We start from the raw sequence: 21,261 nt of genomic DNA, 5'->3' as shown, positions 1-21,261 counted from the left end.
GTTAACCGCTCATGCTTCTTTCTTATGAGACGTTAGTAAACCAATTACATAGCCTTGTCAAGACTAAATCACAGGTAAAAATCCTGTACATCTCATGTGGCCAACCACTCCCAACTAGGATTCCAAGACGCCTCATCACCCATCATAGAAGAACTCGTTGAATTCCACGACCACGCCCTAATCGTTGCCCTAGCTATCTGCAGCCTAGTTCTCTACCTTTTAGCCCACATACTAACAGAAAAACTCTCGTCCAATGCTGTAGACGTCCAAGAAGTAGAGCTGATCTGGACAATCCTACCTGCTATCGTCCTGGTACTCCTCGCCCTCCCATCCCTACAAATCCTCTACATAATGGACGAAATCGACGAACCAGACCTCACCCTAAAAGCCATCGGCCACCAATGATACTGAAGCTACGAATACACAGACTTCAAAGACCTATCATTCGACTCCTACATAGTGCCCGCCCCAGACTTACCCAACGGCCACTTCCGACTGCTAGAAGTTGACCACCGCGTAGTTATCCCAATAGAATCCCCCATCCGCGTGATCATTACTGCAAGAGACGTACTCCACTCCTGAGCAGTCCCAACGCTCGGAGTTAAAACAGACGCAATCCCAGGCCGACTAAACCAAACTTCATTCATTACCACCCGGCCTGGGATTTTTTACGGACAATGCTCAGAAATTTGCGGGGCTAATCACAGCTACATACCCATTGTAGTAGAATCAACCCCACTCCCACATTTCGAGGCCTGATCGTCCCTTCTATCATCATCCTAATCATTAAGAAGCTATGCAACAGCACTAGCCTTGTAAGCTAGCCAAAGAGGGACTTCCCCCTCCTTAATGATATGCCACAGCTTAACCCCGCACCATGATTTTCAATCATAATTATAACCTGATTAACCCTAGCACTCCTCATCCAACCAAAACTACTAGCCTTCACCACAACCAACCCCCCATCAAATAAGACCTCCCTCACTACCAAACCCACACCATGATCCTGACCATGAACCTAAGCTTCTTTGACCAATTTTCCAGCCCCAATCGATTTGGCATCCCCTTAATCCTACTATCCCTACTCTTCCCAGCCCTACTATTCCCGTCCCCAAACAACCGATGAATCAACAACCGCCTTTCTACTATCCAAACATGACTCCTTCACCTAATCACAAAACAACTAATAGTCCCACTCAACAAAAATGGCCACAAATGAGCCATAATATTTACATCCCTAATAATCATACTTCTTACAATCAACCTTCTAGGCCTCCTTCCATATACATTCACCCCAACCACCCAACTATCTATGAACATAGCCCTAGCCTTCCCACTATGGCTCGCCACACTACTAACAGGCCTACGAAACCAACCATCAGCCTCTTTAGCCCACCTATTACCCGAAGGTACCCCTACACCCCTAATCCCCACACTAATCCTGATCGAAACAACCAGCCTACTAATCCGCCCCCTAGCCCTCGGAGTCCGCCTTACAGCCAACCTTACAGCAGGACACTTACTCATCCAACTCGTCTCTACAGCCTCCATTGCATTAATACCCACCCTTCCTGCAGTATCCATCCTAACAATAATCATCCTACTACTCCTAACCATCCTAGAAGTAGCAGTAGCCATAATCCAGGCCTACGTCTTCGTGCTCCTTCTAAGCCTATACTTACAAGAAAACATCTAATGGCACACCAAGCACACTCATACCACATAGTTGGCCCAAGCCCTTGACCAATCTTCGGGGCAGCCGCCGCCCTACTCACAACCTCAGGATTAATCATGTGATTCCACTACAACTCATCCATACTACTAACCCTAGGCCTCATCTCAATACTCCTAGTAATACTCCAATGATGACGAGACATTGTACGAGAAAGCACCTTCCAAGGCCATCACACTCCCACAGTCCAAAAAGGCCTACGATACGGCATAATCCTTTTCATCACATCCGAAGCATTCTTCTTCTTAGGGTTCTTCTGAGCGTTCTTCCACTCGAGCCTGGCCCCAACCCCAGAACTAGGAGGCCAACGACCCCCAACAGGAATTAAATCACTCAACCCGATAGAAGTCCCCCTACTAAACACAGCCATCCTACTAGCCTCAGGCGTTACCGTAACGTGAGCCCATCACAGCATCACAGAAGGAAACCGAAAACACGCCATCCACGCCCTAACCCTAACGATCCTCCTGGGATTCTACTTCACAGCCCTACAAGCAATAGAATACCACGAAGCCCCATTCTCAATCGCCGATAGCGTCTACGGATCTACCTTCTTCGTTGCCACTGGATTCCACGGACTCCACGTAATCATCGGATCCTCCTTCCTGACCGTCTGCCTCTTCCGACTGATCAAGTTCCACTTTACATCAGACCACCACTTCGGATTCGAGGCAGCAGCCTGATACTGACACTTCGTAGACATCATCTGACTATTCCTCTACATAACCATCTACTGATGAGGATCTTGCTCTTCTAGTATATTAATTACAATTGACTTCCAATCTCTAGAATCTGGTATAAACCCAGAGGAGAGCAATGAACGCACTCATGTTCATATTCGCCCTATCATCAATCCTAAGCGCCGCCCTAACCGCATTAAACTTCTGACTCGCCCAAATAAACCCCGACTCAGAGAAACTCTCACCGTACGAATGTGGATTCGACCCACTTGGATCTGCTCGATTACCATTCTCAGTCCGATTCTTCCTCAGTAGCCATCCTGTTCGTCCTATTCGACCTAGAAATCGCCCTCCTACTCCCCCTGCCATGAGCCGTCCAACTCCAATCCCCCCTAATGACCCTCACCTGAACTGTAGTGATCCTCCTTCTCCTAACACTCGGACTGGCCTACGAGTGAATTCAAGGGGGCCTAGAATGAGCAGAATAACAGAAAGTTAGTCTAACCAAAAAGATAGCTGGTTTCGACCCAGCAGATTACAGCCAACCCTGTAACTTTCTTATGTCGCCCCTACATTTAAGCTTCTACTCAGCCTTCATTTTCAGCGGACTAGGACTAGCCTTCCACCGAACCCACCTAGTATCCGCCCTACTATGCCTTGAAAGCATAATATTATCGATATTCGTAGGCCTATCAATATGATCCATCGAAAACCAAGTCTCCTCATTCACCATGGTACCAATTCTCATGCTAACCTTCTCAGCGTGTGAGGCGGGCACAGGCCTGGCCATCCTAGTAGCCTCCACCCGCACACATGGCTCCGACCATCTACACAACCTAAACCTCCTGCAATGCTAAAAATCATCCTACCCACAATCATACTTCTTCCAACAGCCCTGCTGTCTCCACCAAAATTTCTATGGACTAACACCACCTTATACAGCCTCCTAATCGCTGCCCTAAGCCTACAGTGATTAATCCCAACCTACTACCCCTACAAATTTTTATCCAACTGAACAGGAATTGACCAAATCTCATCCCCCCTCCTAGTACTATCCTGCTGACTACTCCCACTCATAATCATAGCAAGCCAAAACCACCTGCAACAAGAACCCCTACAACGCAAACGAATCTTTATCTCAACCTTAGTCGCAGTCCAGCCATTCATCCTACTAGCCTTTTCCACCACAGAACTAGCACTATTTTACATCTCATTTGAAGCAACCCTCATTCCCACCCTAATCTTAATCACCCGATGGGGGAACCAACCAGAACGCCTAAGCGCTGGCATCTACCTGCTATTCTACACGCCAGTAAGCTCTCTACCCCTGCTAATCACAATCATACACCTATACGTGAAAATTGGCACCCTGCACCTGCCAACCCTACAACTAACCCACCCAACCCTATCCACCTCATGGACAGGAATACTATCAGGTCTAGCACTGCTCATAGCATTCATAGTAAAAGCCCCACTATACGGCCTACACCTCTGACTGCCAAAAGCCCACGTAGAAGCACCCATCGCAGGCTCAATACTCCTCGCCGCCCTACTACTAAAGCTAGGAGGATACGGAATTATACGAGTCACTCTATTTATGGGCCCACTGTCCAACCTCCTGCACTACCCCTTCCTAACCCTGGCCCTATGAGGCGCCCTAATGACTAGCTCAATCTGCCTACGACAGACAGACCTAAAATCACTAATCGCTTATTCATCCGTTAGCCACATAGGCCTAGTTATCGCCGCAGGAATAATCCAAACCCACTGATCATTCTCAGGGGCAATGATCCTAATAATTTCCCATGGACTAACTTCCTCCATACTATTCTGCCTAGCCAACACAAACTATGAACGTACGCACAGCCGAATTCTACTACTCACACGAGGCCTACAACCTCTCCTACCACTCATAGCTACCTGATGATTGCTGGCCAATCTAACAAACATAGCCTTACCCCCAACAACAAACCTCATAGCAGAGCTAACCATTATAATCACCTTATTCAACTGATCTGCCTTCATGATCATCCTAACAGGAATCGCAACCCTACTAACCGCCTCCTACACCTTATTCATACTACTAATGACCCAACGAGGCTCAATCCCCTCCCACATCACATCTATGCAAAACTCAACCACGCGAGAACACCTGCTCATAACACTCCACATTATCCCAATATTCCTCCTAATCCTCAAACCCGAACTGATCTCCGGAATCCCCTCATGCAAGTATAGTTTAAACCAAACATTAGACTGTGATTCTAAGAATAGAAGTTCAAACCTTCTTACCTGCCGAGGGGAGGGTTTAACCAACAAGAGCTGCTAACTCTTACATCTGAGCCTAAAACCTCAGCCCCCTTACTTTTAAAGGATAACAGCAATCCACTGGTCTTAGGAACCACCCATCTTGGTGCAAATCCAAGTAAAAGTAGTGAACCCCACACTACTAATCAACTCCCTCACACTACTCACGCTGACAATCCTCCTAACCCCAATCATCCTGCCATTTCTATTTAAAAACTTTAAAAACACCCCACAAGCCACCACCCGCGCTGTTAAAACCGCATTCCTAATTAGCCTAGCCCCTACAACCGCATTCATCTACTCGGGAGTAGAATCTGTCACCTGCCACTGGGAGTGAAAATTCATTATAAACTTTAAAATCCCCCTGAGCCTAAAAATAGACCAATACTCAATAACATTTCTTCCAATCGCCCTATTTGTAACATGATCAATCCTACAATTCGCCATATGATACATGGCCTCAGAGCCATACGTAACAAAATTTTTCACCTACCTACTGACATTCCTAGTCGCCATACTCCTCCTAACAACCGCAAACAACATATTCCTCCTATTCGTAGGCTGGGAAGGAGTACGAATCATGTCCTTCCTTCTCATCGGCTGATGACAAGGCCGAGCAGATGCCAACACCGCCGCCCTACAAGCCGTAATCTACAACCGAATCGGAGACATCGGACTGACCCTGAGCATAGCATGACTAGCTTCAACATTCAACACCTGAGAGATCCAACAAGCCGTACACCCCCACCAAACCCCAATCCTCCCCCTCATAGGATTAATCCTCGCAGCCGCAGGAAAATCCGCCCAATTTGGACTCCACCCATGACTGCCCGCAGCAATAGAAGGCCCCACCCCAGTATCAGCCCTACTGCACTCCAGTACCATAGTAGTAGCCGGAATCTTCCTGCTCATCCGCATGCACCCCCTGCTAGCCACCAACCAGACAGCCCTAACTGCCTGCCTATGCCTAGGTGCTCTATCAACCCTATTCGCTGCCACATGCGCCCTAACCCAAAATGACATCAAAAAAATCATTGCTTTCTCAACATCCAGCCAACTAGGACTAATAATAGTCACTATCGGACTAAACCTCCCACAACTAGCCTTCCTACACATCTCAACCCATGCCTTCTTTAAAGCCATACTATTCCTATGCTCAGGGTCTATCATCCACAACCTAAACGGAGAACAAGATATCCGAAAGATAGGAGGCCTACAGAAAATACTCCCAGTCACTACTTCCTGCCTAACCATCGGAAACCTGGCGCTGATAGGAACCCCATTCCTAGCCGGATTCTACTCAAAAGACCTCATCATCGAAAGCTTAAACACATCATACCTAAATACTTGAGCCCTACTCCTAACCCTTATAGCCACAGCATTCACCGCAACCTACAGCATCCGCATAACCATCCTAGTCCAAGCTGGACAAACCCGAATCCCCCCAATAGTATCAATAAACGAAAACAACCCACTAATCACCGCCCCCCTAACCCGACTCGCCCTAGGCAGCATTACAGCAGGAATAATCATTACCTCTTTCATCACACCAACCAAAACCCCCCCAATAACCATACCCCTTATCACCAAAACCGCTGCCATCCTCATAACAATCCTAGGAATCATCCTAGGCCCCTCATGTACAGGGCCACACCCCTCTAACGGCGCAAGCTTACATAGAAACATTATTAACAGACCTAGACAGATACAAAAACCCCTACAAGACCACGTATTAACTAACCCTGTTAACCCGACTCAGGAGCGCCTATAAGAGCGATTAAAATCTGTGAAAGGAACTCGGCAAATTAATAAGGCCCGACTGTTTACCAAAAACATAGCCTTCAGCAAATTAAACAAGTATTGAAGGTGATGCCTGCCCGGTGACTTAGGTTTAACGGCCGCGGTATCCTAACCGTGCAAAGATAGCGCAATCAATTGTCCCATAAATCGAGACTTGTATGAATGGCTAAACGAGGTCTTAACTGTCTCTCACAGATAATCAGTGAAATTGATCTCCCCGTGCAAAAGCGGGGATGTGAACATAAGACGAGAAGACCCTGTGGAACTTAAAAATCAACGACCACCGCGAATCCTCAATCAACCCCACTGGGGCCACTACCATCGCAGAGCCTGGTCGATATTTTTCGGTTGGGGCGACCTTGGAGGAGAACAAATCCTCCAAAAACAAGACCATACCTCTTTACCTAGAGCTACCCCTCAAAGTGCTAACAGTGACCAGACCCAATATAATTGATTAATGGACCAAGCTACCCCAGGGATAACAGCGCAATCCCCCTCAAGAGCCCATATCGACAGGGGGGTTTACGACCTCGATGTTGGATCAGGACATCCTAATGGTGCAGCCGCTATTAAGGGTTCGTTTGTTCAACGATTAACAGGCCTACGTGATCTGAGTTCAGACCGGAGCAATCCAGGTCGGTTTCTATCTATGACACACTCTCCCCAGTACGAAAGGACCGGGAAAGTGGGGCCAATACCACAAGCACGCCCCCCCCCCTCTAAGCAGTGAAACCAACTAAACCGTGAAGAGGGCCTTCCCCCACCACTTTCAATCCTAGAAAAGGACCAGCTAGAGTGGCAGAGCCCGGCAAGTGCAGAAGGCTTAAGCCCTTTCCCCAGAGGTTCAAATCCTCTCCCTAGCTTCACCCATGATTCAAATAACAACACTAAGCTGCCTCGTTATATCCCTCCTATACATCATCCCAATCCTGATTGCCGTAGCCTTCCTAACCCTAGTAGAACGGAAAATCCTAAGCTACATACAATCCCGCAAAGGCCCTAACGTTGTCGGGCCTTTTGGCCTACTTCAACCATTTGCGGACGGACTGAAACTATTTACCAAAGAGCCCATCCGACCCTCTACCTCTTCCCCACTTCTATTCATTCTGATACCAATACTAGCCCTTGTCCTAGCCCTCACCACTTGAGCACCACTACCACTCCCATTTCCCCTAGCAGATCTAAACCTCGGAGTTCTCTTCCTAATAGCCATGTCAAGCCTAGCCGTCTACTCAGTCCTATGATCAGGCTGAGCCTCGAACTCAAAATACGCACTAATCGGAGCCCTACGGGCAGTAGCACAGACCATTTCATACGAAGTGACACTGGCCATAATCCTGCTATCAATAATCATACTAAGCGGAAGCTACACACTCAGCTCCTTTGCCGTCACACAGGAGCCTCTATACTTCATTTTCTCCTCATGACCCCTAGCAATAATATGATACGTATCCACCCTAACAGAGACAAACCGAGCTCCTTTTGACCTCACAGAGGGTGAATCTGAGCTAGTCTCAGGGTTTAACGTTGAATACGCCGCAGGACCCTTCGCCTTATTCTTCCTAGCTGAATATGCGAACATTATGCTAATAAATACACTTACAGCCATCATATTCCTAAACCCAAGCGCCCTAGGGCCACCCACAGAACTATTCCCCGTCATCCTAGCCACAAAAGTCCTCCTACTATCTTCTGGTTTCTTATGGGTCCGAGCTTCATACCCACGATTCCGATATGACCAACTAATGCACCTACTATGAAAAAACTTCCTACCCCTCACACTAGCTCTGTGCCTCTGACACATCAGCATACCTATCTGCTATGCAGGCCTACCTCCTTACATAAGGAAATGTGCCTGAACTACAAAGGGTCACTATGATAAAGTGAACATAGAGGTATAACAGCCCTCTCATTTCCTGTTGACCTTAGAAAAGTAGGAATTGAACCCACACAAGAGAAATCAAAATTCTCCATACTTCCCTTATATTATTTTCTAGTAGAGTCAGCTAATCAAGCTATCGGGCCCATACCCCGAAAATGATGGTTTAACCCCCTCCTCTACTAATGAACCCTTACGCGACCCCAATCATAACCTTCAGCCTCATCTTGGGCACCACAATCACAATTTCCAGCAACCACTGAGTTCTGGCCTGGACAGGACTGGAGATCAACGCACTAGCCATCATTCCCCTAATTGCCAAATCCCACCACCCACGAGCAGTAGAAGCCGCAACGAAATACTTCCTAACCCAAGCAGCTGCTTCCGCCCTGGTCCTATTCTCTAGCATAACCAATGCCTGAGTCACCGGCCAATGAGACATCACACAAATAAACCACCCAACCTCCTGTCTACTACTGACAGCAGCAATCGCTATTAAACTGGGCCTAGTGCCATTTCACTTCTGATTCCCAGAAGTACTACAAGGATCGCCACTAATAACAGCCCTGCTACTCTCGACCCTCATAAAATTCCCCCCACTAACCCTGCTCCTACTAACATCCAAATCCCTCGACCCAGCTCTACTCACCGCCATGGCCCTAGCCTCAACAGCACTAGGAGGCTGAATAGGACTGAACCAAACACAAACACGCAAAATCCTAGCCTTCTCGTCCATCTCCCACTTAGGCTGAATCGCCATCATCCTAGTTTACAGCCCCAAATTGGCCTTACTTACCTTCTACCTATACACAATCATAACATCAGCCGTATTCCTAGCCCTTAACAAAATCAAAGCCCTTAACCTATCCATGATCACAACCTCATGAACAAAAACCCCAGTGCTAAACGCCACCCTAATACTAGTACTTTTATCCCTAGCAGGCCTCCCCCCATTAACAGGCTTTATACCAAAGTGACTTATCATCCAAGAACTAACTAAACAGGAAATAACACCAGCAGCCATGGCAATTGCCATGCTATCACTGCTCAGCCTCTTCTTCTACCTACGCCTCGCATACCACTCAACAATTACCCTTCCCCCCAACTCCTCTAACCACATAAAACAATGATACACTAGCAAAGCCCCAAGCACACCTACTGCGGTCCTTGCCTCACTATCAATCCTCTTACTTCCCCTGTCCCCAATAATACATGCCATTGTCTAGAAACTTAGGATAACACCCCAAACCGAAGGCCTTCAAAGCCTTAAATAAGAGTTAAACCCTCTTAGTTTCTGCACATTAAGACTTACAGAATATTAACCTGTATCTTCTGAATGCAAGTCAGACGCTTTAATTAAGCTAAAGCCTCCCTAGACAGATGGGCTTCGATCCCACAAAACTCTAGTTAACAGCTAAATGCCTAAACCAATTGGCTTCTGCCTACAAAGACCCTGACGCACCCTAGTGCGCATCGATGAGCTTGCAACTCAACATGAATTTCACTACAGAGCCGATAAGAAGAGGAATTAAACCTCTGTAAAAAGGACTACAGCCTAACGCTTCAACACTCAGCCATCTTACCCATCACCTTCATCAACCGATGACTATTTTCCACTAACCATAAGGATATTGGCACCCTGTACCTCATCTTCGGGGCATGAGCAGGAATAGTCGGCACCGCACTCAGCCTATTAATCCGCGCAGAACTAGGACAACCAGGAACTCTCCTAGGCGACGACCAAATTTACAATGTAATCGTTACCGCTCACGCCTTTGTAATAAGCTTCTTTATAGTCATACCCATCATGATCGGAGGATTCGGCAACTGATTAGTCCCCCTCATAATCGGTGCCCCCGACATAGCATTCCCGCGAATAAACAACATAAGCTTTTGACTCCTCCCCCCATCATTCCTCCTCCTACTAGCCTCATCCACTGTAGAAGCTGGCGCCGGCACAGGCTGAACTGTCTACCCTCCCCTAGCAGGTGACCTTGCCCACGCCGGAGCTTCAGTAGACCTGGCTATCTTCTCACTCCACTTAGCCGGTATCTCCTCCATCCTTGGGGCCATCAACTTTATCACCACAGCCATCAACATAAAACCCCCCGCACTCTCACAATACCAAACCCCACTATTTGTCTGATCCGTACTAATTACCGCCATCCTACTCCTTCTATCACTCCCCGTACTCGCCGCCGGTATTACAATATTACTAACTGATCGAAACCTAAACACCACATTCTTCGACCCCGCTGGAGGAGGAGACCCAATCCTGTACCAACACCTATTCTGATTCTTCGGACACCCAGAAGTCTATATTCTGATCCTACCGGGGTTCGGAATCATCTCACACGTAGTCACGTACTACTCAGGCAAAAAGGAGCCCTTTGGCTACATGGGAATAGTCTGAGCCATACTATCCATCGGCTTCCTAGGATTCATCGTCTGAGCTCACCACATGTTTACAGTAGGAATAGACGTTGATACCCGAGCCTACTTTACATCAGCCACTATAATCATTGCCATCCCTACCGGAATCAAAGTATTTAGCTGACTAGCCACCCTGCACGGAGGAACAATCAAATGAGACCCCCCCCAATACTATGAGCTCTAGGATTTATCTTCCTATTTACCATCGGAGGATTAACAGGAATCGTTCTTGCAAACTCTTCCCTAGACATCGCCCTGCACGACACGTACTACGTAGTTGCCCACTTCCACTACGTCCTATCCATAGGCGCCGTCTTTGCCATTCTAGCAGGATTTACTCACTGATTCCCACTACTCACTGGGTTTACCCTACACCAAACATGAGCAAAAGCCCACTTCGGGGTAATATTTACAGGAGTAAACCTAACGTTCTTCCCCCAGCACTTCCTAGGCCTAGCAGGAATACCCCGACGATACTCGGACTATCCCGACGCCTACACACTATGAAACACCATTTCCTCCTAGTCCTAGGACTTAGAGAAACTCCAGTACTAAAAATAGTAAACACAAGCAATAATTTCATATACTTCACTCTCACTCACCACTCAACTATCAGCTAACCACACCCCCGTCCACATAGCTTAACACAAAGCATGGCACTGAAGTTGCCAAGATGGCATAAAACATGCCTGCGGACAAAAGACTTAGTCCTAACCTTACGGTTGGTTTTTGCTAAATATATACATGCAAGTATCCGCGCCCCAGTGTAAACGCCCTCGACCACCTACCCCCATACAGGCCTTGAGGAGCGGGTATCAGGCACACCCAAGTAGTAGCCCAAGACGCCTCGCTAAGCCACGCCCCCACGGGTATTCAGCAGTAATTAACATTAAGCAATGAGTGCAAACTTGACTTAGTTATAGCAACAGCCTAACTTCAAGGGTTGGTAAATCTTGTGCCAGCCACCGCGGTCATACAAGAAACCCAAATCAACCGTCCTATTGACACGGCGTAAAGAGTGGTAAAATGCCTATCCTAGCTAACTAAGATCAAAATGCAACTAAGCTGTCATAAGCCCAAGATGCACCTAAACACACCATTAAGATGATCTTAGGAACTAACGACTGATTTAAACCCACGAAAGCCAGGGCCCAAACTGGGATTAGATACCCCACTATGCCTGGCCCTAAATCTTGATACTTACTTTACCGAAGTATCCGCCAGAGAACTACGAGCACAAACGCTTAAAACTCTAAGGACTTGGCGGTGCCCCAAACCCACCTAGAGGAGCCTGTTCTACAATCGATAATCCCCGATTAACCCAACCACCCCTTGCCAACACAGCCTACATACCGCCGTCGCCAGCCCACCTCGAATGAGAGCACAACAGTGGACACAATAGCACCCCGCTAATAAGACAGGTCAAGGTATAGCCTATGGAGTGGAAGAAATGGGCTACATTCCCTATTCATAGGGCACACGGAAAGAAGCGTGAAACCACTTCTGGAAGGCGGATTTAGCAGTAAAGTGGGACAATAGAGCCTACTTTAAGCCGGCCCTGGGGCACGTACATGGTTAAACATGCCTGTTAGTAGTGTGGCGAGCCATAGTGGGAAGGCTAGGGCTATGTTCATAGATAGTTGGGTGGTTGGGGTGAATGTATATGGAAGGAGGCCTAGAAGGTTGATTGTAAGAAGTATGATTATTAGGGATGTAAATATTATGGCTCATTTGTGGCCATTTTTGTTGAGTGGGACTATTAGTTGTTTTGTGATTAGGTGAAGGAGTCATGTTTGGATAGTAGAAAGGCGGTTGTTGATTCATCGGTTGTTTGGGGACGGGAATAGTAGGGCTGGGAAGAGTAGGGATAGTAGGATTAAGGGGATGCCAAATCGATTGGGGCTGGAAAATTGGTCAAAGAAGCTTAGGTTCATGGTCAGGATCATGGTGTGGGTTTGGTAGTGAGGGAGGTCTTATTTGATGGGGGGTTGGTTGTGGTGAAGGCTAGTAGTTTTGGTTGGATGAGGAGTGCTAGGGTTAATCAGGTTATAATTATGATTGAAAATCATGGTGCGGGGTTAAGCTGTGGCATATCATTAAGGAGGGGGAAGTCCCTCTTTGGCTAGCTTAAAAGGCTAGTGCTGTTGCATAGCTTCTTAATGATTAGGATGATGATAGAAGGGACGATCAGGCCTCGAAATGTGGGAGTGGGGTTGATTCTACTACAATGGGTATGTAGCTGTGATTAGCCCCGCAAATTTCTGAGCATTGTCCGTAAAAAATCCCAGGCCGGGTGGTAATGAATGAAGTTTGGTTTAGTCGGCCTGGGATTGCGTCTGTTTTAACTCCGAGCGTTGGGACTGCTCAGGAGTGGAGTACGTCTCTTGCAGTAATGATCACGCGGATGGGGGATTCTATTGGGATAACTACGCGGTGGTCAACTTCTAGCAGTCGGAAGTGGCCGTTGGGTAAGTCTGGGGTGGGCACTATGTAGGAGTCGAATGATAGGTCTTTGAAGTCTGTGTATTCGTAGCTTCAGTATCATTGGTGGCCGATGGCTTTTAGGGTGAGGTCTGGTTCGTCGATTTCGTCCATTATGTAGAGGATTTGTAGGGATGGGAGGGCGAGGAGTACCAGGACGATAGCAGGTAGGATTGTCCAGATCAGCTCTACTTCTTGGACGTCTACAGCATTGGACGAGAGTTTTTCTGTTAGTATGTGGGCTAAAAGGTAGAGAACTAGGCTGCAGATAGCTAGGGCAACGATTAGGGCGTGGTCGTGGAATTCAACGAGTTCTTCTATGATGGGTGATGAGGCGTCTTGGAATCCTAGTTGGGAGTGGTTGGCCACATGAGATGTACAGGATTTTTACCTGTGATTTAGTCTTGACAAGGCTATGTAATTGGTTTACTAACGTCTCATAAGAAAGAAGCATGAGCGGTTAACCTCCTGGGAGACCCAGAAAACTTCACCCCAGCAAACCCGCTAGTAACCCCACCACACATCAAGCCAGAATGATACTTCCTATTCGCCTACGCCATCCTACGTTCAATCCCAAATAAACTAGGAGGCGTATTAGCACTGGCCGCCTCCGTACTGATCCTATTCCTAATCCCATTCCTGCACAAATCAAAACAACGAGCAATAACATTCCGACCACTCTCCCAGCTCCTATTCTGAGTACTAGTCGCCGACCTCCTCGTCCTAACATGAGTAGGAAGCCAACCCGTCGAACACCCATTCGTCATCATCGGCCAACTCGCTTCAATCGCCTACTTCACTATCCTCCTATTTCTCCTCCCCGCCGCAAGCGCCCTAGAAAACAAAATACTCAACTGCTAAATACTCTAATAGTTTATAAAAACATTGGTCTTGTAAACCAAAGATTGAAGACTTACCACTTCTTAGAGTACCCCAAACTCAGAAAAAAAGGACTCAAACCTTTATCTCCAGCTCCCAAAGCTGGCATTTTCAATAAACTATTCTCTGACCCTAACCCCTAAACCGCCCGAATAGCACCCCGCGACAACCCCCGCACAAGCTCCAATACAACAAACAAAGTCAACAACAGCCCCCAACCCGCCACTAAAAACATCCCTGCCCCATGTGAATAAAACATGGAAACTCCACTAAAATCCGACCGAACAACAAACACCCCAACATTATTCACAGTAGAAACCCCGAACTTCCAAGCCCCCATAAACCCCCCAAACACCAACCCCCCAAAAACAATTGCCACAAACGCTACTGCACATCCAATCACCCGTCAATCCCCCCAAGCCCCAGGGAAAGGCTCCGCTGCTAAAGCTACTGAATAAACAAACACCACCAGCATACCCCCCAAATACACCATAAACAGCACTAAAGCCACGAACGAAACCCCAAGGCCCAGCAACCACCCGCACCCCGCCACAGACGCTAACACCAAACCAACAACCCCATAATACGGCGAAGGATTCGACGCCACACCCAAAACACCCACCGCAAAGCAAATCCCTAAAAAAAACATAAAATAAGTCATTATTCCTGCCCGGACACTACCCGAGGCCTGCGGCTCGAAAAGCCGCCATTGTTCTCAACTACAGGAACTAACCGCAAGCCCCCAATAATTCTACCCCATCTATGCCATTATGCTTAACCCCCCCCCCCTCCCCCCCCGAGGCGGGGGTATTTGGTTATGCATATTCGTGCATAAATTTATATACCCCATATACATACATACTATAGTACCAGTAATATACATTATATACGGACTATCTTATAAGCAGGTGCTAAACCCATACATGTACACGGCCATTAAACCCTTAAACACACTCCTACCAAACCACCCGGCATGAATGTTCTAGGACCATACCCCACAACACCCAATACAACTCCACTCAAGCGCATAACAAGACCCCATTTTAATGAATGCTCACAGGACATGCTCCAACAACAACTCTCCACCACATATCTCATGCAGTTCGTATCAGACGGATTTATTAATCGTACTCCTCACGTGAAATCAGCAACCCGTTGCACATAATGTCCGGTATGACTAGCTTCAGGCCCATACGTTCCCCCTAAACCCCTCGCCCTCCTCACATTTTTGCGCCTCTGGTTCCTCGGTCAGGGCCATCCATTGGGTTCACTCACCCCTCCTTGCCCTTCAAAGTGGCATCTGTGAGTACTTTCACCTTCTCAATGCGTAATCGCGGCATGTTCCAACTTTTTGGCGCCTCTGGTTCCTCTTATTTTTTCCGGGGTTACCTCACAGGTGGCTATTCCCAGTGATCTCGGGGGTCCCACAATCTAAGCCTGGACACACCTGCCTCACGGCCTATCCTATATTTCAAGGGTCCCTCGATGAGACGGTTGGCGTATATGGGGAATCATCCTGACACTGATGCACTTTGACCACATTCAGTTAATGTTACCTCCACCCTCCGGGTTAAATGGGGCTATTGGATGAATGCTCGTTGGACATAGCACAAAACAACAAATCATTAAGCGCAACCCCTGCGCTTCACAAACTAAACCAGTAAACTTTCGCTAACCACCATGTAGCATAAACCTTCATCGCCCAATCCCAGCAAACTACCTCTAAAACTCCATTAATCATCCCTTCCATGACATCATCGGAACGATGTATATATACACACAAACACATACAAAATAACTTAAACTTATTAGAGAAACTCCAGTACTAAAAATAGTAAACACAAGCAATAATTTCATATACTTCACTCTCACTCACCACTCAACTATCAGCTAACCACACCCCCGTCCACATAGCTTAACACAAAGCATGGCACTGAAGTTGCCAAGATGGCATAAAACATGCCTGCGGACAAAAGACTTAGTCCTAACCTTACGGCTGGTTTTTGCTAAATATATACATGCAAGTATCCGCGCCCCAGTGTAAACGCCCTCGACCACCTACCCCCATACAGGCCTTGAGGAGCGGGTATCAGGCACACCCAAGTAGTAGCCCAAGACGCCTCGCTAAGCCACGCCCCCACGGGTATTCAGCAGTAATTAACATTAAGCAATGAGTGCAAACTTGACTTAGTTATAGCAACAGCCTAACTTCAAGGGTTGGTAAATCTTGTGCCAGCCACCGCGGTCATACAAGAAACCCAAATCAACCGTCCTATTGACACGGCGTAAAGAGTGGTAAAATGCCTATCCTAGCTAACTAAGATCAAAATGCAACTGAGCTGTCATAAGCCCAAGATGCACCTAAACACACCATTAAGATGATCTTAGGAACTAACGACTGATTTAAACCCACGAAAGCCAGGGCCCAAACTGGGATTAGATACCCCACTATGCCTGGCCCTAAATCTTGATACTTACTTTACCGAAGTATCCGCCAGAGAACTACGAGCACAAACGCTTAAAACTCTAAGGACTTGGCGGTGCCCCAAACCCACCTAGAGGAGCCTGTTCTACAATCGATAATCCCCGATTAACCCAACCACCCCTTGCCAACACAGCCTACATACCGCCGTCGCCAGCCCACCTCGAATGAGAGCACAACAGTGGACACAATAGCACCCCGCTAATAAGACAGGTCAAGGTATAGCCTATGGAGTGGAAGAAATGGGCTACATTCCCCATTCATAGGGCACACGGAAAGAAGCGTGAAACCACTTCTGGAAGGCGGATTTAGCAGTAAAGTGGGACAATAGAGCCTACTTTAAGCCGGCCCTGGGGCACGTACATACCGCCCGTCACCCTCCTCAAAAGCCACATCCCACATAACTAATACCATAAATACGCTGAAGATGAGGTAAGTCGTAACAAGGTAAGTGTACCGGAAGGTGTACTTAGAATATCAAGACGTAGCTATAACACCAAAGCACTCAGCTTACACCTGAAAGATATCTACTAGACCGGATCGTCTTGAAGCCCCCCCTCTAGCTCAACCACACAAATAGTACACCAAAACTAAAGAATTTACTAAACTAATTAAACTAAAGCATTTTACAGTCTTAGTATAGGCGATAGAAAAGACACTTAGACGCGATAGAGACCCCAGTACCGTAAGGGAAAGATGAAATAGCAGTGAAACAATCAAAGCGACAGACAGCAAAGATCAACCCTTGTACCTTTTGCATCATGGTTTAGCGAGAACAACCAAGCAAAGTGAACTAAAGTTTGCCCCCCCGAAACCCAAGCGAGCTACTTTCAAGCAGTTAAAGAGAGCGAACCCGTCTCTGTTGCAAAAGAGTGGGATGACTTGTCAGTAGAGGTGAAAAGCCAACCGAGCTGGGTGATAGCTGGTTACCTGTGAAACGAATCTAAGTTCCCCCTTAATCCTCCCTACCGGACATCCTGAACCCTAATGAGATGATTAAGAGCTATTTAATGGAGGGACAGCTCCATTAAAAAAGGACACAACCTCGACTAGCGGATAATTCTTACTACTGATCCTACCGTGGGCCCTAAAGCAGCCATCAAAAAAGAGTGCGTCAAAGCTCCACCACCTAAAAATACCAAAATAAGATGATTCCCTTATCACAAACAGGTCAACCTATGAATATAGGAGAATTAATGCTAAAATAAGTAACTCAGGGCCACACCCCTCTAACGGCGCAAGCTTACATAGAAACATTATTAACAGACCTAGACAGATACAAAAACCCCTACAAGACCACGTATTAACTAACCCTGTTAACCCGACTCAGGAGCGCCTATAAGAGCGATTAAAATCTGTGAAAGGAACTCGGCAAATTAATAAGGCCCGACTGTTTACCAAAAACATAGCCTTCAGCAAATTAAACAAGTATTGAAGGTGATGCCTGCCCGGTGACTTAGGTTTAACGGCCGCGGTATCCTAACCGTGCAAAGGTAGCGCAATCAATTGTCCCATAAATCGAGACTTGTATGAATGGCTAAACGAGGTCTTAACTGTCTCTCACAGATAATCAGTGAAATTGATCTCCCCGTGCAAAAGCGGGGATGTGAACATAAGACGAGAAGACCCTGTGGAACTTAAAAATCAACGACCACCGCGAATCCTCAATCAACCCCACTGGGGCCACTACCATCGCAGAGCCTGGTCGATATTTTTCGGTTGGGGCGACCTTGGAGGAGAACAAATCCTCCAAAAACAAGACCATACCTCTTTACCTAGAGCTACCCCTCAAAGTGCTAACAGTGACCAGACCCAATATAATTGATTAATGGACCAAGCTACCCCAGGGATAACAGCGCAATCCCCCTCAAGAGCCCATATCGACAGGGGGGTTTACGACCTCGATGTTGGATCAGGACATCCTAATGGTGCAGCCGCTATTAAGGGTTCGTTTGTTCAACGATTAACAGGCCTACGTGATCTGAGTTCAGACCGGAGCAATCCAGGTCGGTTTCTATCTATGACACACTCTCCCCAGTACGAAAGGACCGGGAAAGTGGGGCCAATACCACAAGCACGCCCCCCCCCCGCTCTAAGCAGTGAAACCAACTAAACCGTGAAGAGGGCCTTCCCCCACCACTTTCAATCCTAGAAAAGGACCAGCTAGAGTGGCAGAGCCCGGCAAGTGCAGAAGGCTTAAGCCCTTTCCCCAGAGGTTCAAATCCTCTCCCTAGCTTCACCCATGATTCAAATAACAACACTAAGCTGCCTCGTTATATCCCTCCTATACATCATCCCAATCCTGATTGCCGTAGCCTTCCTAACCCTAGCAGAACGGAAAATCCTAAGCTACATACAATCCCGCAAAGGCCCTAACGTTGTCGGGCCTTTTGGCCTACTTCAACCATTTGCGGACGGACTGAAACTATTTACCAAAGAGCCCATCCGACCCTCTACCTCTTCCCCACTTCTATTCATTCTGATACCAATACTAGCCCTTGTCCTAGCCCTCACCGCTTGAGCACCACTACCACTCCCATTTCCCCTAGCAGATCTAAACCTCGGAGTTCTCTTCCTAATAGCCATGTCAAGCCTAGCCGTCTACTCAGTCCTATGATCAGGCTGAGCCTCGAACTCAAAATACGCACTAATCGGAGCCCTACGGGCAGTAGCACAGACCATTTCATATGAAGTGACACTGGCCATAATCCTGCTATCAATAATCATACTAAGCGGAAGCTACACACTCAGCTCCTTTGCCGTCGCACAGGAGCCTCTATACTTCATTTTCTCCTCATGACCCCTAGCAATAATATGATACGTATCCACCCTAGCAGAGACAAACCGAGCTCCTTTTGACCTCACAGAGGGTGAATCTGAGCTAGTCTCAGGGTTTAACGTTGAATACGCCGCAGGACCCTTCGCCTTATTCTTCCTAGCTGAATATGCGAACATTATGCTAATAAATACACTTACAGCCATCATATTCCTAAACCCAAGCGCCCTAGGGCCACCCACAGAACTATTCCCCGTCATCCTAGCCACAAAAGTCCTCCTACTATCTTCTGGTTTCTTATGGGTCCGAGCTTCATACCCACGATTCCGATATGACCAACTAATGCACCTACTATGAAAAAACTTCCTACCCCTCACACTAGCTCTGTGCCTCTGACACATCAGCATACCTATCTGCTATGCAGGCCTACCTCCTTACATAAGGAAATGTGCCTGAACTACAAAGGGTCACTATGATAAAGTGAACATAGAGGTATAACAGCCCTCTCATTTCCTGTTGACCTTAGAAAAGTAGGAATTGAACCCACACAAGAGAAATCAAAATTCTCCATACTTCCCTTATATTATTTTCTAGTAGAGTCAGCTAATCAAGCTATCGGGCCCATACCCCGAAAATGATGGTTTAACCCCCTCCTCTACTAATGAACCCTTACGCGACCCCAATCATAACCTTCAGCCTCATCTTGGGCACCACAATCACAATTTCCAGCAACCACTGAGTTCTGGCCTGGACAGGACTGGAGATCAACGCACTAGCCATCATTCCCCTAATTGCCAAATCCCACCACCCACGAGCAGTAGAAGCCGCAACGAAATACTTCCTAACCCAAGCAGCTGCTTCCGCCCTGGTCCTATTCTCTAGCATAACCAATGCCTGAGTCACCGGCCAATGAGACATCACACAAATAAACCACCCAACCTCCTGTCTACTACTGACAGCAGCAATCGCTATTAAACTGGGCCTAGTGCCATTTCACTTCTGATTCCCAGAAGTACTACAAGGATCGCCACTAATAACAGCCCTGCTACTCTCGACCCTCATAAAATTCCCCCCACTAACCCTGCTCCTACTAACATCCAAATCCCTCGACCCAGCTCTACTCACCGCCATGGCCCTAGCCTCAACAGCACTAGGAGGCTGAATAGGACTGAACCAAACACAAACACGCAAAATCCTAGCCTTCTCGTCCATCTCCCACTTAGGCTGAATCGCCATCATCCTAGTTTACAGCCCCAAATTGGCCTTACTTACCTTCTACCTATACACAATCATAACATCAGCCGTATTCCTAGCCCTTAACAAAATCAAAGCCCTTAACCTATCCATGATCACAACCTCATGAACAAAAACCCCAGTGCTAAACGCCACCCTAATACTAGTACTTTTATCCCTAGCAGGCCTCCCCCCATTAACAGGCTTTATACCAAAGTGACTTATCATCCAAGAACTAACTAAACAGGAAATAACACCAGCAGCCATGGCAATTGCCATGCTATCACTGCTCAGCCTCTTCTTCTACCTACGCCTCGCATACCACTCAACAATTACCCTTCCCCCCAACTCCTCTAACCACATAAAACAATGATACACTAGCAAAGCCCCAAGCACACCTACTGCGGTCCTTGCCTCACTATCAATCCTCTTACTTCCCCTGTCCCCAATAATACATGCCATTGTCTAGAAACTTAGGATAACACCCCAAACCGAAGGCCTTCAAAGCCTTAAATAAGAGTTAAACCCTCTTAGTTTCTGCACATTAAGACTTACAGAATATTAACCTGTATCTTCTGA

At 47.2% G+C, this 21,261-nt stretch overlaps 2 long non-coding RNA genes across 2 annotated transcripts in view; one reads left to right on the top strand and one right to left on the bottom strand.

The window, feature by feature from the left end:
- LOC310896873 overlaps positions 1-12,417 on the bottom strand; it is a 230,999-nt gene extending 218,582 nt beyond the window's left edge. The window contains exon 1 of the long non-coding RNA XR_014581887.1: positions 7,929-12,417. This is a non-coding gene — a long non-coding RNA (uncharacterized lncRNA). The remainder of the gene's footprint in view (positions 1-7,928) is intronic.
- LOC310896868 overlaps positions 1-21,261 on the top strand; it is a 368,699-nt gene that overhangs the window by 192,940 nt on the left and 154,498 nt on the right. The gene's annotated exons all lie outside the window — the stretch shown is intronic.

Source organism: Anser anser (assembly GCF_964211835.1).
Source record: "Anser anser genome assembly, chromosome: 1".
Taxonomy (NCBI): Eukaryota; Metazoa; Chordata; class Aves; order Anseriformes; family Anatidae; genus Anser; species Anser anser.
This window is presented reverse-complemented; position numbering and strand designations above follow the sequence as displayed.